The sequence below is a fragment of the Heterocephalus glaber genome, unplaced genomic scaffold (assembly GCF_053883595.1).
Source record: "Heterocephalus glaber isolate CG9 unplaced genomic scaffold, H.glaber_assembly_v1.0 deba00001613, whole genome shotgun sequence".
Lineage (NCBI taxonomy): Eukaryota > Metazoa > Chordata > Mammalia > Rodentia > Bathyergidae > Heterocephalus > Heterocephalus glaber.
This window is the reverse complement of record NW_028258384.1, coordinates 15,212,539-15,230,502: the sequence shown is the minus strand read 5'-3', so window position 1 is coordinate 15,230,502 and position 17,964 is coordinate 15,212,539.

Here is a 17,964-nt window from a genome sequence, read left to right as displayed (position 1 = left end):
TGTCCCCCAAAATTCTTTGGTGTGTAGAAGGTGACTGGATCAAGGGGGGAACTATACAACTGATGAATCCACAGTTGAATGTGCTTTTAACGGGGGGCCTAGTCAGAAGATTTCAGTTACTAGATGTGAGACCTGAAGGGATATATCTCTCTCCCTGGCTTCTGCCTCTTTCTCCACTTCCAGCCTGCCAAGACAGGAGCAGCTTTCCTCAACCAGGCCCTTCCAACATACCCTTTCAAGCCTTGGAGCCAGAAGACTATGTACTGAATCTTCTAAAAATTGTGGGCCAAAATAAACCTTTCCTCCTTTAAATTGTGGGTATTGAGTATTTAATCCACAGGATTAGAAAATGTATTCCATTTGTATTGTTGTGCCCAGATCGCGAAGTCCCCAAAGACCATCAAGGAGCCAATTCCGATGTAAACACACGAGGGTTGTTTATTCAAGCTCCAGCAGGGGCACTCAATCGTCACCGATGCAGCGGATCAGGATTGAGAGCCCCGAATTTCAAATCAGCAGGGTTTTTATTGTGGCTACTGCAAGGTTTGGGGATGTTTCATTTAGCAGTTACATGATTGGTTGATATTTAGCAAGCATGGGGGGTTGAGGGGTGGCTACATGTAGAGTTTATGGGAAAAAGGAACAATCAGCACATTGACAGAATGTTTTATAGATAATGGGCCCAGGAGCACCTGTTTTCTGGGCAGACAGAGGATTGAGTTAGGAGCTGTGTCTCTTTTTTTATCTGTTGTCCCACAGCAAGGACATTTTATCATTAGTTTATGGGCACAAAGGAGACTAGGGGAATAGTTGACTTCAGTGAAGTGGAATTAATGTCAAGGCCACTTTACTGTCTTATATTTAAGATGGAGTCAAACTTTAGTTAGGTCTCACAGTATCTATTCTTCTTTCATGTAGCTTTAAACAAGTAAGAATATGTATCTGTAATACACTTCCCCTTTCATCTAAATCTATCCATTTACCTGCATCTTCTGAAATTGAGCATCATTTTTTTTTCTATGAAGGTTTTCCTGGCTCCCTCTACCCCAGGACTTGGTTTGATGTGCCTTCAGTAGTCTCTGTTAAGTACTCTGAATTTATTATTACTATTATATTTAACACTGAGCTATTATTATGTACTTATTCAGTCACACCCTTCACTAAAATTTGAACTACATGAAAGCTGTCCCTAGTATCTGCCTTTCTTGACAAGTCTTTGTTCATGAATTACATTTTATTGTGGTAAAAAAAAAACAAATAACATGAAATCTGCCTTCTTAATATATGTTGAGGTACATAATACAATATCATTAATTATAACCACATCTCTCTACAGTATATCTTATGATTTTCCTGGTCTTACATAAAGAGGTATTATGCTTGATGAATTCCAACTTGCTATTTGGCCAGCCCCTGTCAACAACCATTCTACTTTCTGCTTTTGTTTTTGACTATTTTAGAAAACCTCATATAAGTAAATTACATTGTATTTGTTCTTCTATTTTACTCTTAATTTTTTCACTTTACATGAAGCCTTCTAGTTTCTTGTGCTTTGTCACATGTAATAATATTTCTTTCCTTGTTAAAGGTAAATAATATTCTGTTTTTGTTTGTATCACATTTTCTTTATACCATGTTCAATAAACTGACTTTTAGTTTGCAAAAATAAATGGACTATTATGAATGCAATACAATGAACATACTAGGGCAATATATCTTTTTTTTGTATTAAATTCTTTTATTGGTACATTGTAGGTATACAACACAATTACATTTCTCATTGAGAATTGTACCTTTACATAATGCATCTTGGAACAAAATCTTTGTAAATAGGGAGGACTGGAGAGGTTGAAGGGAGGGCTGGGCAAGGGTGAAAAATAAGAACCAAGAGAGACTATGTAAAGGTGCAAATTTCCAATGATGAATGTCATTATATTATATACCTAAAATGTACCAATGATTAGAATGAATAATTGATAATGTAAAATAGGAAGAAAAGTTCCAAAGGGGTAGGGGTAGTGGGAGGGGCAGGGGAAAGGAAAGAAGGGAAAGGAAAAATGATGAGAAATGGAAAAAATGGAAATAAAGTATTTGTAAATAGGGAAGGGTGGAGGGGGTGAAGAGAGGGCTAGGAATGGGGAAAAAATAAGAACCTAGGGCAATATATCTTAAAGAGACCGGTTATAATGCTTTTGAATAAATGCTTGAAAATAAGATTGCTGGATATTATAGCATTTCTATAATTTTTTATTCATTAAGTTTATTGGTAAATTTTAGGTATACAATATGATGATACTCATCATTGGGAATTTGTACCTTTATATGATATATTTTGATTCTTATTTTTTCCCCATTCCCCCACCCTCCCTTCAATGTTGCCAACCCCCCATTTACAAAGACTATGTTTCCAATTTTTCCTTTTCTCATATTTATTCCTTTCCCTTCTTTTCTTTCTCCTACCCCTCCCACATCCCCTTCCCTTTTGGAACTTTTCTTCTTATTTCACATTATCTATTATACATTTTGATCCTTATATTTTCAGTTTGTTACACCAGAGAAACTATTTTGTATTTACATATGTAAATGATGAATCATTATATTGTTCATCAGAGCAACTGCATTATTTTACATTCCCACCAACAATGTACAGGACCCCTATTTGTTCACATTCTTACAAAAACTTGCTATTTTCTCTTAGGTTTTATATTTTTGTTTATTTATATAATGGCCACCCTAAAGTGCGTGATGCACTGTCTCATGATTTTCACTTACAACAATTAGTGATGCTGAATACCTTTGCATATGTTTGTTCACCATTTGTATATATTCTTGGGAAGAGCTCAGTGAAAGGGAGTTGTGGCTACCTGTCAAGGACAAGTCTTGAGAAAGTACAGGGAATAGTGTTTGCTATCAATAGCTGAATGATGGGAGTTTGGAGTGCAGCCATGCTTGGGCATTTTTAACCCATGTTTATATATCTTTAGCAGGTGCAAAATCATAGTGGGGTGGGGGCTCAGAGTGGTCTCTGGTCAGCCTAGGATGGCAGCAGTCAGATTCTTTCATTTCTGATTCTATGGGTAGATATGGAAAATGGACAGTAGTGCATCTCTTTCTTAACTACTTGCTGCTTATTAGGGGCAGCGGTGTTCAGGGTTTTGTTTGGAGTGAAGAAGGCAGACAACATTGATGTGATCTTTAGCAGCTGCCTGTGAAATGGCTGCAATTCTGTTGGTGAGAAATATTTGAAACAGATTGAATAGGTCAATAGTAAACTGGCAAGTGAAAAGAAAACTAGCAGTGTAAAGGGAAGAATCCAAGATAGGATAGTGGATTTCCATGAATTCTATGGACTTTGCAGGGGGTCTTGAGACATTTGTTGTTTCATCTGAACCTCTATGTTTATCTCCTGCAGAGTTGAAGTTACATTATCATGATTATCTGAGATAAAAGTACAGCATGTTGTATGGAGCATGGCACATGTACCCCCTTGAGCAGCTATAAGGTGATCTAAAGCCATGTTATTTTGTAAAACCACCTTTTTCATTTGGTATGTTTCATTCATTCTTAATGTTATACCCTGGTTAGTAGCATTTATTCTGTGGGCTAGGTGTTGAGCTAAGGCCTCTATACCAACGTCTACCTTAATAACAGCTATTCATAGAAGGGTTGCAGGCAAGGGGTAAAATCGCCAGGGAGTTTATTTTACACAGTGCCACTAGTGGTAAACAGCATCTCAATTTTCGAGTTGTTCTGTGAGATAGGGGAGAATATAGCCAGGAATATAAGGACATCCCCATGTGGATCATGCTGTCCAATTGGCAGGTATATATGACCAGCCATACTGGCTGCAGAATGATAAATTTCCTGATGGAACCATATCTGTGAGAACAGTTCCATGATATTTTTTCCCATTCCAGCACAAGTGGGAAACAGTTAACATATGCAATATTGAGACACAGATGTTTAGGTATTTTTGTTACACTGTGTTTAAGATCAGAATGTTTTTCAACATACAGTATAACCAGGTCCTTTATGTTAACATGTTAAAATATTACCTAACCCCAACCATTGGGGACAGCATATCCTATGAGTGGTTGACCCATTTTACCTCATCAAAGCAAGCTTTCTATCATCTTCTGGTGTCCCTCCCACTCAGGTCCTTGCATATTTTGGAGAGACAAAGCTGACCAATTACCGGCCATTGATGGAGCCAGACACCAAGGGAGACCTCCCTCTGTGCTTGTGGAAATTTCTACCCACACCCAGCAATGGAAGACATTATGACCCTGTGCATAAATGTCAACCCATGAAACCAAATTATTTGCTATAGCTGCCCCTGTGGGACTGCATAACTTTCTAATCATAAAACTCCCCTAGCCCCAATTGTGATTAAATAAAGATCTGTTTTACTTTCCAACTTGTCTGGTGTGTCCCTTCCCAGGTGTTCTTCACTGCAGTCAGCTCCTTGGAGCATTTGGCAAGGCCCTCAGTCTTACATTTTGGAGGCCCCAGCGAGATCCCCGGGCAGGAACCCCGGTTCAGCCGAGACTCTGTAGCAGGATCCAGCAGGAGACTCTCAGGCACAGACCTCAGAAAACCTCAGGAGGTAAGTTTTTGTGGCCGATTGCAACAGTTTGTTAAGTCAGGAGTGAGGTGTATGATGAGCCGGAGAGCCCCCCCTGACCCCAAGTTTCCTGACGAGGAACAAGGGAAAATTTAGTTTCACTTTTGTAGTGGCGCCTGTTCCTATTGGCGTTCGTTTATTAGTGTCCTGTCCGTTGTGTGTTTAACCTTGTATTTCTTTCCAAACCATCAAGGGCAGAGATGGGAGGATCCTGCTCCAAGGCTACCCCATTGGACTGTTTTCTTACTAATTTTAAATTGGCTTTTTCCCCCTAAAAGGAGGATGAATATGGGGTTAAATTCTCTGGTGGAAAACTTTGCTCCTTGTGTCAATTGGAATGGCCAGCCTTTGGAGTTGGATGGCCAGCTGAGGGGTCTTTTGACCCAAGCCTTTGTCGGGTTGTATGGAAAAAGGTCACTGGTCACCCTAGTCACCCTGATCAGTTTCCATATATAAATATCTGGGTCCGGGCTTGTCAAGAGCCTCTGGCTTGGTTGCAGTGTTGTTCCCTGTGAACAAACTCTCACATTCTGGTTATGGCTCCAAGAGAACCCTGAGAGGTCAAAACCTGGGCTCCCAGGCTGGTGCTCTCACAAGATCCTGATCCCTTAGATCCCTTTAGAAGACCTCCACCCTATGTGGAGCCATCCTACTCCTCTGATAAAGCCGGCCCCAGATCTCGAAACCCTTTCTTCCCTCCTCTTCATGAAGAAGAAAAATCTCAGGATTCTGTAACCTCCCCCTCTCACACATGAACAGGGGCCGCTTATGGTCCCAGTGGGGCTCCCACTGAAGGGACTGGTTCAGTTCCTCTTTTACTCCTTTGGGAAATAGAGCAGGGTCATTATGTCCATATCCCTTTTTCTACCAGTGACTTGTACAATTGGAAACAGCAAAATCCTCCTTTTTCAGAAAAACCCCAGGCTTTGATCTCCCTCCTAGAATCTGTTTTTCATATCCATGACCCAACCTGGGATGATTGTCAGCAACTCCTCCAAACCCTTTTTACCTCCGAGGAAAGAGAGAGGATCCGAGGGCAAGCCATAAAGTCAGTGTTGGGAGGAACAGAGGGCCCACTTGATGAGGAACAATGGGCCCATATTGAGGCACAACTTCCATCCACCCGCCCCCCATGGCAAGCTAATTCCTTGGGCAGGAGAGAAGCTCTCCAAAACTACCGTCAGCATCTCCTAGCCGGCTTGAGGGGAGCCGCTCAAAAGCCTACCAATTTGAGCAAAGTAAGCGAGGTCCTTCAAGGACCTGAGGAATCCCCTTCTGCCTTTCTGGAGTGTCTGTTGGAAGCATACTGTACATGTACTCCAATTGACCCAATGCCCCTGCAAATCGACAGGCAATTAATTTGGCAATTGTTACTCAGTTGGCCCCAGATATTAGAAAAAAATTACAGCAGATGGAGGGATTTGAGGGAGAAAATAGGGAAAAATTGATGAGCGTGGCAATGAAAGTGTTTAATAACAGGGATCCTTTTGATGACAGAATGGCTAAAAAGATAGGAAAGGCAAACATTGCAGCCTTGGCAGATGGAGGTTTTATTCAAAAGGAATACAGAGAGAATAAAAAAGAGGATAAAAGTAAAGTACAGCCCTTGTTAGAGAAGGATCAATGTGCATATTGCAAAGAGAAGGGCCATTATAAAAGGGATTGTGAAAAGTTGAAAAGAAAGAGAGAAGGAGAATAAGAGAGAAAGAGATGAAGTTCTTCTGATAGATGAAGAAGATTGACAAGGCCAAGGCTCATGGCCGCTTGACCCTAATGAGCCTATGGTGACTTTGGAAATAGGGGGAACAGATGTCCAATTCCTTGTGGACACTGGATGGGCCCATTCTGTCCTGAAGACCCCCCTTGGAACCCTTTCTTCCCTAAAGTCCTCCATTACCAGAGCCACAGGAAAGTTGGCCTCTTATCCTTGGACCACTAAACAAACTGTAAATCTGGGAAGAGGCACCATCACTCATTCCTTCTTAGTTATCCCAGAGTGCCCATACCCGTTGTTGGGAAGAGATTTGCTATGAAAATTGGGGGCTGTTATTTCCTTTGAGCCTGAAGGAGGGACTTTTGAACTCAAGTCTCCCTTCGCCATTATGGTAATGGTTCCCCTTGAAGATGAATTTAAGCTGCTAAAGGAGGGCACAGAACCTCCTGAACAAAAATGGGACTACCTTCAGAAAAAGTTTCCCCAGGTATGGGCTGAGACCAACCCACCTGGGCTGGCCAAACACCATGCCCCCGTGGTGGTTCAATTGTTGGCCTCTGCCACCCCCGCCCATGTGTGGCAGTACCCGCTCTAGCTGGAGGCCAAAGTAGGGATCTCCAAACACATCCACCAACTCCAGGAAGCCGGCATCTTGATCTCTTGCCAGTCAGCCTGGAATACACCTCTGCTTCCCATGAAAAAGCCTGGCACCTCAGACTTCAGACCCATAGAGGATTTGTGGGAGGTAAACAGCCAGGTGGAGACTGTCCACCCAACGGTACCAAACCCCTATACTCTGTTGAGTCTCATCCCTCCTGCTCATGTGTGGTACTCGGTATTAGACCTCAAAGATGCATTTTTTAGCCTGCCTCTAGCACCAGTGAGCCAGGCCCTCTTTGCCTTTGAATGGACTGACCCAGACACTGGGACTACCGGACAACTGACATGGACCTGGTTGCCACAGGAATTCAAAAACTCCCCCACTCTGTTTGGGGAAGCTCTCAGCAAGGATTTACATGAGGTAAGAAAAGTGTTTCCCCAGGCAACTATTCTTCGGTATGTGGCTGACCTCCTGGTGGTGACATCAACTGATAAAGAATGTATTGCAGCCACCGAGGGCCTTCTGAAAGCCCTCCAAGACCTGGGATATCGGGTGTCTTGGAAGAAAGCTCAGCTCTGTCGGACCAAGGTAACCTACTTGGGCTATATTCTTGAAAAGGGAAAGAGGAGGCTGGCAGAATCGAGGGTATCTGCAATTCTCCAGATCCCAGAGCCAAGCTCAAAGAAACAGGTGCAAGAATTCCTAGAGGCAGTTGGGTATTGCAGAATTTGGATTCCTAGCTTTGCTGAGATTGCCAAACCCCTGCATGAAGCCACTGTGGGAGGAAATGTGCCCCTTGAATGGACTAAGGCTTGCCAGCAGGCATTTCAATTGCTTAAGACTGCACTTGCATCAGCATCAGCCCTGGCATTGCCAGACTTAAACAAGCCCTTCACCCTGTATGTGGCAGAGAAAAATGGGGTAGCTAAGGGAGTGATTACTCAGCTTTTGGGGTCATGGAAGTGGCCCATGGCGTATCTCTCAAAAAAGCTCGACCCAGTGGCCCGAGGGTAGCCTACTTGTCTGAGAACAGTAGCAGCAGCAGCTGCTTTAACCCGAGAGGCTGACAAATTGACCTTTGGACAGGATTTGACTTTGATCACTCCCCATGCCATTGAGCCCTTGTTGAATAGCTCACCTAGCAAGTGGCTGTCTAATGCCAAGCTGTTACAATATCAAGGACTCCTATTAGAACAGCCACACATTAAGTTTGCCACTACCACTAGCCTCAATCTGGCTACTCTACTCCTGGAATCTGACGAACAAATGCCCATCCATGATTGCCTCGAGACTCTTGAAAACTTGAGGGGAGGGTGTCCAGACTTGATGGATCAGGCCCTCCCCAATGCAGAGATAACATTCTATACTGATGGGTGCAGTTTCATTCGTGATGGTGTATGGTATGCTGGAGCGACAGTGGTCAACCAGGACCAACAGGTGGAATGGGAGCAGGGGCTACCTCAAGGGACATCAGCACAGAGGGCTGAGATGATTGCTTTAACTAAGGCTCTGGAATTGGGAAAAGGAAAAAGGATAAATATATTCACTGATAGCCATTCCATTATGCTTTTGCCACTGCCCATGTACATGGGGAGATTTATCAAAATAGAGGGCTGCTGACCTCCGAAGGAAAGGAAATTAAAAACAAGGCTGAGATATTGGCCCTGCTACAAGCCATCTGGTTGCCTCGAGAGGTTGCCATCATCCATTGCCATGGGCACCAAAAGGGTCTTAGCCCCGAGATGATTGGTAATAATGCTGCTGATCAGGTAGCAAAACAAGCCACCCAAAAATCATTGGGGAAGCAAATTGTTCTGCTTCCCATGCCGGTACTCCCAGAAAAACCTGAATACATAGATAAAGAAGTAGCGGAAATGAACAGGAGACGCTGGACTCAAGGAAAACATGGGTGGTGGACGACTAATGATGGAAAGGTGGTGCTCCCAGCTGCTGTAGCAGTTACGTTGCTGTGAGAACTACATGAGTCCACCCACCTCGGCGAGAAAAGGATGATGGGTGCCCTGCGACCTCATTTCATCAGCGAGGGATTGGCCCAAAAGGCCCAGGACATGGTGAGACGATGCCCTACCTGCCTCAAGGTAAATGCAAACTGGGTAACCGGGCCCCCTGGGGTCCTGCACAGAGGGCTAACTCCAGGAGAACATTGAGAATTGTACTTTACTGAGATGAAGCCTGGCATGTATGGGTACAAATACTTGCTAGTTTTTGTGGATACCTTTTCAGGATGGGTAGAAGTCTACCCCACTAAGAGGGAGACAGCTGAGGTAACAGTCAAAAAGCTCTTGACAGAAATAGTTCCCCGTTTTGGTTTGCCCTTAGCCCTGGGGTCCGACAATGGTCCAGCCTTTATGGCTAAGATATCTAAATTAATTAGTAATATCCTTGGAATAAGGTGAAATCTACACTGTGCCTATAGGCCTCAAAGTTCAGGACAGGTAAAAAGAACAAATCAAACTTCAAAGGAGATTCTGACTAAATTATGCTTGGAGACTGAACTAGGTTGGGTAGAGCTTCTCCCTTTTGCCCTCCTCCTAACAAGGTATACTCTCAAGCCTCCCCTGAATCTGTCTCCCTTCCAGATTGTTTATGGACGAACTCCCCCAATCATCCCGTTAGTAAATGTAGAATTAAAGGAAAAGTTTTCCCACCTTCGGCTCCTAAAATCCTTAAAAGCAGTTCATCAACTTCAATCAGAGCTACATGATAAGTTACTAAAGAAAATGCCTAGTCCCAATGAAAAACCTTTACAACCTTTACCCTATAAGCTGGGAGATTTGGTTTTTATTCACAGGTTTGATTCCAAGACCCTGGAACCACGTTGGAAGGGACTGGTTCCTGTTGTCCTGTCAACTCCCTTGGCAGTGAGGGAACTGGACATTCTGCCTGGATACATCGCAACCATCTAAAAGCAGGACCCCCCACGGACATCACAAAGGACAAATGGAAGGTTACCAGCCAACCAGGTGACCAAAAGCTAAGATTGGAGTGGGTTGGAGATGTTTCACCTTCATGACAATATTCTTTGGGACGTTGGCAGCATTGCCCCCAAGAGGACTAGATCACACAAAAAATGTATGGATTCAATTGGCAAACTCTCTTAATTTGTCTGAATTCTGTCTAAATGTTGATGTAAATTTCCACTATGTATTGGGAAGCTGTCTCATTCTGGTGTGCACCTCGTTAGAATTAATATGAGCCTATACCCTGTTTAAAGACATCCCAGGAAAAAATCTCACTTATATAGATAGTTATAATTGGGGACCTGTCTCATGTCATAAACCTAAAAATGCTGTCAAATTATATACACCCAGGGTAATTATGTCAAATAATACCGAATGTGCTGTATATGAAAATTGTACAACCAAGTGTCTGAGAATAAAATGGTCAGAAGGAATGCCCTGCCATATAAAACAGAAAATTGTATATAGCAATTGCCATATCTCCCTACCAACAGGATGGTTTTATACCTGTGAAGGTATAACTTTCAATTATATTCCAGCCAATTTAACCAAGACCCATTGCTGCTTGAGTCGTTTGGCTGCAGTTTTACCAGATAGAACTGATTTGATTATGCCAAATAGGACTAAACATTGGTCACCTTATACTGCACCAGGATGTGATGATGATGTAGGCCTATTATCAGATGCTGAAGTGATCACAATGATAGCATCTTTTGTTGCTTTACCTTCCATAGGAGTCCATGCTGAAAAGGCAGTATGGAAATTAGCATGCAAGGTGGTCAAAGGGCTAAATGCTACCTCATCAGCCTTGGCCTTAATTAACCAAGAATTACAGGAACGGAGACAGGCAATCTTAGACAACAGAGCAGCAATAGACTATTTGTTGCTCTTCCACCACCAAGGTTGTGAAAGAATAAAAAATATGTGTTGTTTCAGTCTTACTGATAATGGTCCAAAAATTAAAGAAAAGATAAAACAATTAGAAGATCTGGCTCAAAAAGTACATGATGAAGATGGCGGGGACTTGTTCAAATGGTTAACTAAATGGTTGCCCAACCTACAATGGTTAAAACAACTTTTTCTTGTCATTATTATTGTGTGTATGCTTACTATTGTCATGCTGTTGTATACAATGGATGCCTGCATTTATGCGTAAGATTACTTAAGCTATAAAATCAGTGGGGAATGTGGGACTGCATAACTCTGTAATCATAAAACCTCCTAGCCCCAACTGTGATTGAATGTGAGTTAATGGATAAAGATGCTTGTTAGTTTTGGGACACTAGATAAAATCTGTAACAGACCTAAAGTCCCAAAGTAAACTACTCAACTCCTTGTTTGCCCGGAACTGATGTTCCCGACACCACAATCTATAGAACAATCTGCAAATGTCTGCTGACCCTCAGTACGTGACAGTCGACCACTAACCTTTGTCCCTTTTCTTGTAAATCTATATGTTAACTTCCCCCTCAACCCCCTATAAAAACAGCCTCGGACTCTGAGCCAGTTGCCTCCCTAAACTACTTTGCTTTGGGAGTGCCGTCTGGCCAGACTAATAAAGGTCTGTTTTAATTTCCAACTTGTCTGGTGTGTTCCTTCCTGGGTGTTCTTCGCTGCAGTCAGCTCCTTGGAGGGTTTGGTAAGGCCCTCGGTCTTACAGCCCCAATGAGGCAATTCTCCAAAATTAGCCAGATTCTTGTCATTTGTAGGCAGTGACCATTCATTCCCATTGTTAGATCAGCTGTAGTGGCCTTTAAATCTGAAATAAAAATCAGTTACTGACTGGGAGAAAACAGAATGAATGCACAAAAGGAAAAAAATAACTCTATTTGGTGAAAATCACAAAATGGTACTTGCAGCCAAGTGATCTGGGATGAGTAAAGGGATAGTTCTTGTGTCAGAATATCAAGAAATGCTTTAAAAGAAGTTAGAGAGAAAGGCATCACTCAGTCACTCTTTTATATTGTTGGAGGTAAGCATGGGATCTTGATTGAAGTGAGTCCTGTAGAGGAGCAGAGAAGGGGAGGTTTAGCCAGTTTTAGAACAAGGAAGTGAACCCAGTGATGAAAGCCTTTAAATTTAACTGCTATCAGAATTGTTTCCTGAAGTGATGCCTTGTGCAATGCATGACTGCTACTTTTGCTGGGAGAAAGGCATAGATTAACTTTCCATATATAATGGGCATTCCTTTAGCTTTTAGAAATCCTCTCTCTTGCCAGATTTGTCCATTAGAATGCAGAATATTGCATGCATATTTAGCATCATTATATGTGTTAATAGCCCTATTCTTTGCTAAGTTTAGTGCCCTGGTTAGTACAATAAGCTCTACTTGTTGTGAGGTGGTGCCTTTGGAAGTGGAGTGACCTCAATTATTTCCATGAGTGGGGAGGCACATTCATTGTCATGATAGCTCTCTACTATAGGATAAAAAGTCCCATAAGGGGGTGTTTTAGAGGCACTGCCATCAACAAACCAGTGGAGGTTGACTTGGATGTTAGTAGAATTCAGGTGGTAAAACACTGTTGAAAAATCTAGGAATTCAACACAAGAGTGGTCCTCTGAAGTGCCCTTGGAGTCAGGCTTGAGTATAAGTGAAACAGGGTTTAGAGGGGGGCCTGTGGTGGAAAGAGACTAGAGGTTATATGAAGGTAGAGTGTAGGAACTTGTTTCTGGAGGGATTAATGGAATGAAGAGTCCTGTGGCTTAGTGGGTCCTGTAACCCACAGGAGAAACATACATGGAGGGGTTGTGGAAATTTATTTTTTGAGCTTTAGAAATAAGGAGAGTAGCAACATTCAGCACCTTGAGGCAATGGCCAGCTCTGATAGATGGGGTCAAGTTGTTGAGAGAAGTAGGCTACAGGAAGCAGGGAGACTCCTGCAGGCTATGCCAAGAATCCCAATGCCAGAGACCTTACAGCATGTATATAAAGATGGAAGGGTTTATTAGAGTTGGGAAGGTGTAAAGTGGGGGCCTTAGTTAGGGCCTTTTTCAGTTCCTAGAATGCAAGAGTTAATGAAAAATCAGGAGTAAGTGGCTCATTGAGTTCACCCTTTGAGGTATCATAACGTGGCCTGGCTATGACAGCAAAGTTGTGGAACCAGAGGCTAAAATATCCCACCAGTCCCCAAAAAGACAGAAGTTTCCATTTAGTCTTGGGGAAAGGTAGAGAGGAATTTTTTCTATCTTCTGGGATTTCTCAGGTAGTAGGAATGATATGGAGGCCTAAGTAAGTTACCACGGCTGACACAAGTTGAGCCTTGTGTTTAGAGACCCTATCACCTCTGTCTGCCAGAAAACTAAGCAGAATATTTTGAATGTTGCATTTGTCCTTTGTGGGGCTACAGAGGAGAAGGTCATCAACATACTGCAGGAGGACACTAGGGCTTGGGGCGGTCATCAGGCTGACTAACTTAGGTTTGTCCTCCTGACAGAGAAGTAAGAAACTTGTAGCTCAGGGACAGTGAGTATACATAGCATGGGTCCCAAAGGGAGTAGGGCATTAGAGAATTACTAAGAATGAGAGTAATAGGTTCATTCCCCCTATTGTACAGTATACAGAGAGTGTCTGTAAGGGTTGCTCTTAGAGCCCTTTCATGCCAACCACAGAAAAAGAGAGTGAGAAAGTGGGCCCTGGAATTCAAGAAGAACAGAGAGGCTCATCCGAGTATCAATAAGGATATCCTTATTGGATACCTTCCTGAGCACCCTGTGTTTCATGAACTCACTTTGTTTGGGGGCACTACATCTCAGGCATCTTCAATCATCTGTCCTTAGAGCCAGAAGATTAGACAGGTTATAAGAAGTTGGCTAGGGCTTTCTGTGTGAGGCAGTATCTGAGGTGGAAGTGCATTCCTGGTGGGGACAATATCTCTTCCAGTGTCTCCATTTCCCACAGATAGGGCATGGCCTAGTTGAGGGGTGAGGATTTGGGTAGGGTTTTCACGAGTGCCCATCACTGTCACATCTGTAACAGGTGCCTGGGAAGGGTGGCAAAGGTTGTAGAGGCCCCTCTACTAGAGGGGTGAATAGCAGAAACAAGCATTTGATACTTTAGGTTGTCTCTCCTTTTGGGCCCATTGCTCATCCTCTCTGTTGTTACAAATTCAGAATGCAGCATTTATGAGCTCATTTCTGGGAGTCCTGCTTCCTTCTTGTAAATTTTGAAGATTTTTTTCTAAGAGTGGGAAAAGACTGGGAAATGAACTGGAGATGGAAGAAGATTTGTCTTTCTGTGGACTCAAGATTCATATTAGTGTATTTTGCCATGGCCTCTTAATATCCTCTTTTAAAATGAGGTGGGAAAGATTTTTTGAAGGCAACACAAAGGGATATGTGCCCAAATTTGAGAAACTTGGGAGCCCATAGTAACAAACAAGAGAGTGGCCAGGAGTCCATAACTTTGTGTTGGAATATACCAAAAACAAGGCTAGGGACCCAGATAGATTCTCTTATGGCCCAGCCACATCAGAGAAGGTATTTTCCTGAGAGATTGGGAGGCATCCCCACTTCAATTGCTCCAGAAGTCCACCACAGAGACTGGCCCTATGGGACACCCCCCACACAAGAGATCTAGGATGGACCGACATTTCCCAGGTGCCTGGGGGAGGCAGATGCCAATCCTACCAGTCCTGGGGTGAGTAATGAACAGTCCAGTGATGAGTAAAGGTTTAGCTGGAAATGGCAAATGACTTCCTGGAGCTCACGACAAAGAAAGAGAGAGAGGGAGAGAGAGAGAGAGAGAGAACCAGAGACAGACACAGACAGACACAGAGAGGAGCAGGGGGCAGGGTCACAGAAAGAAGAGGACGGGGCTACTGGAGTAGTCCCCTCTACCTCCTTCCCATATGAGCTACCAAATTGTTAAGAAAAAACAAAGGTATGAGCTCAACAGGACAAGTTTATTTTAGAACAAATCTGAGAGTGCCATCCTGGCATTTCGAGCAGAACAGTTTTCCCTCGTACAGGCTATTAATAGTAATGGTGAACCTTTCAGGACTTTCAGTGATACAAGCAGCCGACTGTGGCACATGTGCTGTAGGTTTGCTACCACTGGGCTATAAAGTATTTTATAGGGTCATGAAAGAGAGAGTTCAGTGAAAGTGAGTTATGGCTACCTGCCAAGGACAAGGCTTAAGAAAATACAGGGAATAGTGTTCGCTATCAATAGCAGGACTAAATAATGATGGTAGCTACAGGGTGCAGCTGTGCTTACTGGGCCTTATTAACCCATGCTTGTACATCTAGTAGGTGTAAAAGCATAGTGGGGTAGGAGGAAATGGTTTAGAGTGGTCTCTCTTCCACTATCCCCTGCAACCATCATTCTACTTTCAGTCTGTATTAGTCTGACCTCATATAATTGGAATCATATGATATTTGTGTTTTTCTGATTTGATTTTTGTTGTTGTTTATCTTTTCTGTGTCTGGGGAAACAAACCCAGAGCCTTGTGCATGCTAGGCATGTGCTTTGTTACTGAATTATATCCTCAGTTACTGTCTGTTTGCAAAGTTTTCATTTCTTTCTTCATCTTTTTAATTGACACATAATAGTAGTGCATATTTATGGAGTAAAGTATTAAAATTTAATACGTATAATGTATAACAATCAAGTCAGTATAATGACATTTCTGGATGCTTATAATTTCTTTATATCTGATAGCCTTCAAACTCCTCTATTCTTGCCAGGTGTGGTGGTACACACATGTAATCCCAGCACTTGGAGGGCTGAGGCAGTAGAATTGCCACAAGTTAAAAGGCAGCCTGGGCTGTATAGGGAGACCCTGTCTCAAAAAACAACTCCTTTATTCTAGTTTTCAGAAAATATGTAAGTTGTTATAAACTAATGCCATCCTACTGGGCTGCAGAATGCTATGACTTATTCTTCCCACCTGACTATACTTTGGTACTATCCAACCACCTTCTACTGCTGGTCATCCCCCTTCACCCTTTTTAGTCTGTAGAAATCACTATGACACATTCTTTCTTGGTATATGTCTATCTTTTCCTGGCTTATTTCACTTAAAATAATGACCTCCAGCTCCATCTATGTGGAAAATTACAGGATGTGATCCTTTTGATGGGTACATAGTATCTCTTTACGTTTAGCTACCACATATTCTTTATCCAATCATCAGTTGATTGACACCTAAGTGTTTCAAAATTTTGACTATTTTGAATGTCACTGCAGTAAACATCGGAGTGCACATGTCTATTCAACATAATGATTTCATTTCCTTTGGATATATACTCAGTAATGTGAATGCTGTATCATATGGTAGTTCTGTTTTTAATTTTTGAATACTGTTTTTAATTATGGCTGTACCAATTTACATTCCCACCAACAATGTGCTAGTGTTCCTTTCTTCTACATTCATCCTAGTACTTGTATTTTTATAGTTTTATAGTTGTGTTGATATCTTCTATGGTTTTGATTTGCTTTCCCCTAATGACTAGTAATCATAAAATTTTTATATAGTTGTTGGCTATTTGTATATCTTCTTTCAAAAAAATATTTATTCACATAACTGGCCCATTGTTTAACTGGACTTTTTTTTGAGGCAGGGTCTCCCTTTGTAGTTCATGTTGGCCCCAAACTCACTATGTAGCCCAGGCTGTCCTCAAACTTGCAGCGATCCTCCTGCCTTGGCCTCCCAAGTGCTGGATTACAGGCATGCACCACCACACCCAGCTTAACTGGATTTTTTTATTGTTGTTGTTTTGACATCCTTATATATTCTTGATATTAATCCTCTATTTGAATTCTTATATTAACAAATATTTTCCCTCATACTGTAAGTTGTGTTCTTCACTCTGTTTTCTTCTGCTGCTATCCATACAGGTTTAATTAGATGCAATCTAACTCATTTATTTGTGCTTTTATTTCCTATAATTTTGAGGTCTTATATATACAAAAAAAATCCTTGTGAAGAATTTCCTTAACTTTTCTTGGAGTAATTTCATAGTTTTAGGTTTTATCGACTTCAGTACAATTTTATTTCTTTCATTTTATAAGTATGTTTGCAATACATGGTTTACAATCATCTTAGAAGTGGTTACATGTATATACTACAGCTTCTTTCCTTTTTGCTAATGCCCTTTCCATTTCTTCCCCCACCTACATCTTCCTCCAATTTCCCTATCTCATTTTTCATTCTTGTTGACATTATTAATTATAGCTTATATTATGATATATAATGTTTACATTAATTGAGGTTATTAGGTTCTGTACATGGCATTCCTTTATTCCACTAATTTCCTCTTCTCCTCCTCCTCCACCCTTACCCTTGTTCCCTTGAACCACTTCCCTATTGCACGAGATCTATCCCCTCATCCTTTTGTTTACATCCTTTATTTTTCTCTTTGTTTGTACTTTACCTCAGTCAAATGAGAGATACTATATGGTATTTAAGCTTGCGTGTCTGATTTATTTCACTCATCATTATATTTTCCACTTGCAGTCATTTTCCTATGTTTCTCAAATTTGTCATTCTTTACAGATGAATATTATTCCAATATATACAGACATACAATTTTCTTTATCCAATTGTCTGTTGAAGGGTATACAGGCTGCTTCTAGAATTTAGTTATTACAAATAAATGTTGCTGCTATAAACATTGGTATGCATGTATCACTAGAGTGACATGTCTTAAGATCTTTGGGGAAGATACTTAGAAGGGGGATAGCTGAGTTAAATGGAATTTCTAATTTCAGTTCTTTGAGAAATCCCCATACTGATTTCTATAATGGCGGTACTAGTTTACACTCCCACCAACAGTAAATGTTGATTCCTTTTTCACCACAGCTACACCAACATTGTTATCAATTTCTTAATGATTGTCATTCTTTCCAGAGTAAGGTGGAATCTTAGTGCTGTTTTAATTTACATTTATCTAATGGCCAGAGATGTTGAGTATATTTTGATTTGATTTTTCTGTATTGTGAAAGATACAGTTCTAGTTTTAGTCCTCATGTAGATATCCAGCTTTCCCAATATTATATTTTGAAGAGCCTCTTCATTCTTCAATATTTGTTTTTTGTGCTTTT